Below are 7,500 nucleotides of genomic sequence, written 5' to 3' on the forward strand. Positions count from 1 at the left end.
AGAGTTCACCCTCCTAGTCTCTGGAAGTCGCTTTGGAGAAAAAGCCTCCGCTGAACGACTCAATAATAATAATAATAATAATAATAATAATAATAGGCAATGCTTGGATCTCATTTCTACAAGTTTTTCAACACAGTGTCTTTATCCACCTTGGGGGGTGTGTGTGGGGGGGGGTGGGGTGTGTGTGGGTTGGTGTGTGTGTGAGTGTGTCTGCGTGGGTTGGTGTGCGTGCGTCCGTGTGTGTGTGTGTCAGTGTGTTACTGTAACGATCTTGCTAGTTTTATTGCATGAAGAGGACTGACTGACCGAATCAAACAGTTGAGCGGGAGATGCGAGTCATGTGACTTAGCTTGCCTGTTCATTTCGTCGAGTTCCGGTGTGACGACACCGCTGTTCAGGGTGTGTCTCCGAAGTCGAGTGAAATTCACACGCAACTGCCGCATCCCACCGCCAGATGGCAGCGTGGAGTCTGAATCGAAGATATTGATGCGATCCAGCCCTCTGAAATGTCTTTATAATATACAGCGCTAGACCCTGATATTGATGCGATCCAGCCCTCTGAAATGTCTTTATAATATACAGCGCTAGACCCTGATATTGATGCGATCCAGCCCTCTGAAATATCTTTATAATATACAGCGCTAGACCCTGATATTGATGCGATCCAGCCCTCTGAAATGTCTTTATAATATACAGCGCTAGACCCTGATATTGATGCGATCCAGCCCTCTGAAATGTCTTTATAATATACAGCGCTAGACCCTGATATTGATGCGATCCAGCCCTCTGAAATGTCTTTATAATATACAGCGCTAGACCCTGATATTGATGCGATCCAGCCCTCTGAAATATCTTTATAATATACAGCGCTAGACCCTGATATTGATGCGATCCAGCCCTCTGAAATGTCTTTATAATATACAGCGCTAGACCCTGATATTGATGCGATCCAGCCCTCTGAAATGTCTTTATAATATACAGCGCTAGACCCTGATATTGATGCGATCCAGCCCTCTGAAATGTCTTTATAATATACAGCGCTAGACCCTGATATTGATGCGATCCAGCCCTCTGAAATGTCTTTATAATATACAGCGCTAGACCCTGATATTGATGCGATCCAGCCCTCTGAAATGTCTTTATAATATACAGCGCTAGACCCTGATATTGATGCGATCCAGCCCTCTGAAATGTCTTTATAATATACAGCGCTAGACCCTGATATTGATGCGATCCAGCCCTCTGAAATGTCTTTATAATATACAGCGCTAGACCCTGATATTGATGTGATCCAGCCCTCTGAAATGTCTTTATAATATACAGCGCTAGACCCTGATATTGATGCGATCCAGCCCTCTGAAATGTCTTTATAATATACAGCGCTGGACCCTGATATCGATGCGATCCAGCCCTCTGAAATGTCTTTATAATATACAGCGCTAGACCCTGATATTGATGCGATCCAGCCCTCTGAAATGTCTTTATAATATACAGCGCTAGACCCTGATATTGATGTGATCCAGCCCTCTGAAATGTCTTTATAATATACAGCGCTAGACCCTGATATTGATGCGATCCAGCCCTCTGAAATGTCTTTATAATATACAGCGCTAGACCCTGATATTGATGCGATCCAGCCCTCTGAAATGTCTTTATAATATACAGCGCTAGACCCTGATATTGATGCGATCCAGCCCTCTGAAATGTCTTTATAATATACAGCGCTAGACCCTGATATTGATGCGATCCAGCCCTCTGAAATGTCTTTATAATATACAGCGCTAGACCCCGATATCGATGCGATCCAGCCCTCTGAAATGTCTTTATAATATACAGCGCTAGACCCTGATATTGATGTGATCCAGCCCTCTGAAATGTCTTTATAATATACAGCGCTAGACCCTGATATTGATGCGATCCAGCCCTCTGAAATGTCTTTATAATATACAGCGCTAGACCCGGATATTGATGCGATCCAGCCCTCTGAAATGTCTTTATAATATACAGCGCTAGACCCTGATATTGATGCGATCCAGCCCTCTGAAATGTCTTTATAATATACAGCGCTAGACCCTGATATCGATGCGATCCAGCCCTCTGAAATGTCTTTATAATATACAGCGCTTGACCCTGATATTGATGCGATCCAGCCCTCTGAAATGTCTTTATAATATACAGCGCTAGACCCTGATATTGATGCAATCCAGCCCTCTGAAATGTCTTTATAATATACAGCGCTAGACTCTGATATTGATGCGATCCAGCCCTCTGAAATGTCTTTATAATATATAGCGCTAGACCCTGATATTGATGCGATCCAGCCCTCTGAAATGTCTTTATAATATACAGCGCTAGACCCTGATATTGATGCTATCCAGCCCTCTGAAATGTCTTTATAATATACAGCGCTAGACCCTGATATTGATGCGATCCAGCCCTCTGAAATGGCTTTATAATATACAGCACTAGACCCTGATATTGATGCGATCCAGCCCTCTGAAATGTCTTTATAATATACAGCGCTAGACCCTGATATTGATGCGATCCAGCCCTCTGAAATGTCTTTATAATATACAGCGCTAGGCCCTGATATTGATGCGATCCAGCCCTCTGAAATGTCTTTATAATATACAGCGCTAGACCCGGATATTGATGCGATCCAGCCCTCTGAAATGTCTTTATAATATACAGCGCTAGACCCTGATATCGATGCGATCCAGCCCTCTGAAATGTCTTTATAATATACAGCGCTAGACCCTGATATTGATGCGATCCAGCCCTCTGAAATGTCTTTATAATATACAGCGCTAGGCCCTGATATTGATGCGATCCAGCCCTCTGAAATGTCTTTATAATATACAGCGCTAGGCCCTGATATTGATGCGATCCAGCCCTCTGAAATGTCTTTATAATATACAGCGCCAGACCCTGATATTGATGCGATCCAGCCCTCTGAAATGTCTTTATAATATACAGCGCTAGACCCTGATATTGATGCGATCCAGCCCTCTGAAATGTCTTTATAATATATAGCGCTAGACCCTGATATTGATGCGATCCAGCCCTCTGAAATGTCTTTATAATATACAGCGCTAGACCCTGATATTGATGCGATCCAGCCCTCTGAAATGTCTTTATAATATACAGCGCTAGACCCTGATATTGATGCGATCCAGCCCTCTGAAATGTCTTTATAATATACAGCGCTAGACCCTGATGTTGATGCGATCCAGCCCTCTGAAATGTCTTTATAATATACAGCGCTAGACCCTGATGTTGATGCGATCCAGCCCTCTGAAATGTCTTTATAATATACAGCGCTAGACCCCGATATCGATGCGATCCAGCCCTCTGAAATGTCTTTATAATATACAGCGCTAGACCCCGATATTGATGCGATCCAGCCCTCTGAAATGTCTTTATAATATACAGCGCTAGACCCTGATGTTGATGCAATCCAGCCCTCTGAAATGTCTTTATAATATACAGCGCTAGACCCTGATATTGATGCGATCCAGCCCTCTGAAGTGTCTGTTTCGCTGGCTGCGGTCTCTTCTAATCAGAGTTATTGACTGGTATTGCGATCAAAGGGCAGTCCAGTGAGTCTGGCGGGTTCGCTTTTTCTTTGAAGGCTCCAGTCAAACGTTTTTTTATGTCTCTTTCAAGCAGGGACACTGGAAGCTGAAAAACAGCTAATGGGTTTGATCATTGAAGAAGGCTGCGTTGTTCAAGCTGTACAAAATGAAACGATTCTCTCTCTCTCTCTCTCCCCCCTCTCTCTCTCTCTCTCTCTCTGTGTCTGTCTGTCTGTGTGTCTGTCTCTGTGTGTCAGTTTGTGTCTGTGTGTCTGTCTGTGTGTATGTCTGTGTGTCTGTGTGTGTGTGTCTGTCTGTCTGTGTGTCTGTCTGTCTCTGTGTGTGTGTCTCTGTGTCTGTCTTTGTGTCTGTCTGTCTGTCTGTCTCTGTGTGTCAGTTTGTGTGTGTGTGTGTGTCTGTCTGTGTGTGTGTGTCTGTCTGTCTGTGTGTCTGTCTCTGTGTGTGTGTCTCTGTGTCTGTCTTTGTGTCTGTCTGTCTGTCTGTCTGTGTGTTAGTTTGACTGTGTGTGTGTTCTGGTCACCTCGTTACAAAAAGGATATTGCTGCTCTAGAAAGAGTGCAAAGAAGAGCAACCAGAATTATCCCGGGTTTAAAAGGCATGTTGTATGCAGACAAGCTAAAAGAATTGAATCTGTTCAGTCTTGAACAAAGAAGACTACGCTGTGATCTGATTCAAAATCCTAAAAGGTATAGACAATGTCGACCCAGGGGACTTTTTTGACCTGAAAAAAGAAACAAGGACCAGGGGTCACAAATTAGATAAAGGCGCATTCAGAACAGAAAATAGGAGGCGCTTTTTTTACATAGAGAATCGTGAGGGTCTGGAACCAACTCCCCAGTAATGTTGTTGAAGCTGACACCCTGGGATCCTTCAAGAAGCTGCTTGATGAGATTCTGGGATCAATAAGCTACTAACAACCAAACGAGCAAGATGGGCTGAATGGGGCCTCCTCTCGTTTGTAAACTTTCTTATGTTCTTATGTTTTTTCGTCTCTCTGTGTCTGTCTCTCTGCGGCCCTCCAGATCAGACCCCAGGCCTCCAGAGGAAGGTGAAAGTCAGGAATGAGAGGCTGGTGAATTAGCCTTCCCCCTCTCTCTCTCCTCCCTCTCCCTCTCTCTCCCTCTCACCCTCTCCCTTTCTCTCTCTCTCTCTTTCTCTGCTGTAAAAGGCTGTGTGTGGGCGATAGATAGGATTGTTTGCTGTTCGTGTTTTTTTTTCCAAGGACACTCTCTCTCTCCCTCCCCCTCTCTCTCGCTCTCTCCCTCCCTCTCTCTCTCTCTCTCTCTCTCTCTCTCTCTCTCTCTCTCTCTCTCTCTCTCTCTCTCTCTCTCTGTGTCAAATACAGGACCCAAAACAGAGGGCTTGTTACAACACTTGTAAAATGTTGGTTCAGGGAACAATATCACAGCAGTGTGCAGATTTATCCCAAGAAGCGGGGAGAATCTCAACTTCTGCTCGGTGATCTACAAACGAGAGGCGCTCGCGTGTGAAAATGCGAGACCGCTCTGTGCTTCAATTCGTTCGTTCCTTTCGCTTAAACAACTAAAAAAAGTCTTTCTTTCTCTTCCCTTTCCTGTTTTGAAGGAATTGCAGGGGCGGGTCTGTTAAAATCATCGAAATTCAAAGGAGACAATCGTTAATTTGCTACAGCGGCCCCTGCTGGCCTGGAGGGATTAAACGCAGACGCCTGCAGGGCTCGCCTTTGTCCTCCAGGGGGCGGTAGCTCCTGTCCGCTGTGGAGCGTGGGTTGGTTTGGGGGATCGGTCGCTGTCCTTCGTTTCTGATGTTGTGGGGGACAGCGCTGAGGGGAGCTTGAGACGCATTTTAATATAAATGCAGATCCCGTTTGTCTCAAATAGATGACAGCTGGCTAGGTGAAGTCTCATGGGCGAATTGCGGATGAATTATACTTTAGAAGAGGAGGGGGAAAAAATGAGATTCTAGCGACCCCCCCCCCCCCCCCCCCCCCCCCCCCGTCTTCCAGGAATTTGATTATGCGAGTCTATAATAAGACTTGGTATGTTAACAGCAGACCCTGTCATTTCTGATTACTGTTCCCATGGCGACGGGGGCTTGCACGCCAAGGCCTGCCAACACAAAGCATTCAGCCCTCCCCCCCCCCTCCCTTTTTGTCTTTCTGTTATCACAAAGGTCCAGAACTCATGAGATTCATTCTACCAGCCTCACCCCATTGTAGCTGCCCTATACTTGTGCTACCATTGCACCCCAGTGTAATACAGAGCCATTGCAGTGCTGCTGTCTGTCTGTCTGCCATTGAAGATCATTGAGGGTATAGTTAGCACACTGTGGTCCCATTCTAGCAGCCTCACCCCATTGCAGCTGCCCTATACTTGTGCTACCATTGCCCTCCTCAGTGTAATACAGAGCCATTGCAGTGCCGCTGTCTGTCTGTCTGCCATTGAAGATCATTGAGGGTATAGTTAGCACACTGTGGTCCCATTCTACCAGCCTCACCCCATTGTAGCTGCCCTATACTTGTGCTACCATTGCCCCTCAGTGTAATACAGAACCATTGCCGTGGGGCTTGAGCAGCTCTGTGTTTGGAGAAAGAAAGCAAGACTCGTTTAAAATCTCGTTAATTAAAGTGGCTTGCAATCAGCTCAGGGGAGGTCTGTGCAGCTGAAGAGAGGCAGTGTGTTTTACCAATGTCTTGATTAGGGCACATTGCTTATTAAAAAAAACTGGAACTCTATCAAGAAGCTGCATTACTGAGACACGGTTAGCAATCAGCGATGTTTCTATTCTCATTAATTAAGACTATCAGATATCGGGGGGCTCCCGAGTGGCGCATCCAGTAAAGGCGCTCCTCGCAGGATGTGCCCTATAGCCTGGAGATCGCTGGTTCGAATCCAGGCTATGTCACAGCTGACCGTGACCGAGAGTTCCTAGGGGGCGGCACACAATTGGCTGAGCGCTGCCCGGGTAGGGAGGGCTTAGGTCGACAGGGGAATCCACGGCTCACCGCGCATCAGCGACCCCTGTGGCCGATAGGGCGCCTGTGGCTCTGCAGCGGAGCCGCCAGATCTGTGTTGTCCTCCGGCACTATAGGTCTGGTGGCATTGCTGTGGATCTGCAGTGCGAAAAATGACGGCTTGGAAGGAGCACGTTTCGGAGGACGCGTGTTCCAGCCTCCGTTTCCCGAGTCGGCGGGGGGGTTGCGAGCGGTGAGCCGGGGATACAGATAATAATTGGGCATGCTAAATTAGGGTGAAAACCGGGGTAAAAATAATTGGCGACGACTAAATTTATAAAAAAAAAAAAGACTATCAGATATCAGATCATGTATTTCTACTGAGTTGAAATTGATGCTGTCTCCACTGACCTCCTCTCACCCCGCCCCCTTCCTCCAGGCTCCACCCCCTCTCACCCCGCCCCTTCCTCCAGGCTCCACCCCCTCTCACCCCGCCCCCTTCCTCCAGGCTCCACCTCCTCTCACCCCGCCCCCTTCCTCCAGGCTCCACCTCCTCTCACCCCGCCCCCTTCCTCCAGGCTCCACCTCCTCTCACTCCGCCCCCTTCCTCCAGGCTCCACCTCCTCTCACTCCAGCCCCTTCCTCCAGGCTCCACCTCCTCTCACTCCGCCCCTTTCCTCCAGGCTCCACCTCCTCTCACTCTGCACCCTTCCTCCAGAGGGGGAGAGAGAGAAAGAGGGGAGGCAGGGAGAGAGAGTGAGGAGGCAGGGAGTGGGAGAGAGAGGAGAAGAGGGAGAGAGAGGAGAAGAGGAGGCAGAGGGAAAGAGAGAGAGAGAGAGGGGGAGAGAGAGAGAGAGGGGGCGCCTCAAAGCACTGGGTAAGTATATTTTAAAAGAAAAGCAGAATTTGCTCAATCGACATATTGTAGTGATTGCTGTAATCTGATTACATTTGTCAGTAATTTGCGACTGT

This window comes from Acipenser ruthenus, unplaced genomic scaffold (assembly GCF_902713425.1).
Source record: "Acipenser ruthenus unplaced genomic scaffold, fAciRut3.2 maternal haplotype, whole genome shotgun sequence".
NCBI classification, from domain to species: domain Eukaryota; kingdom Metazoa; phylum Chordata; class Actinopteri; order Acipenseriformes; family Acipenseridae; genus Acipenser; species Acipenser ruthenus.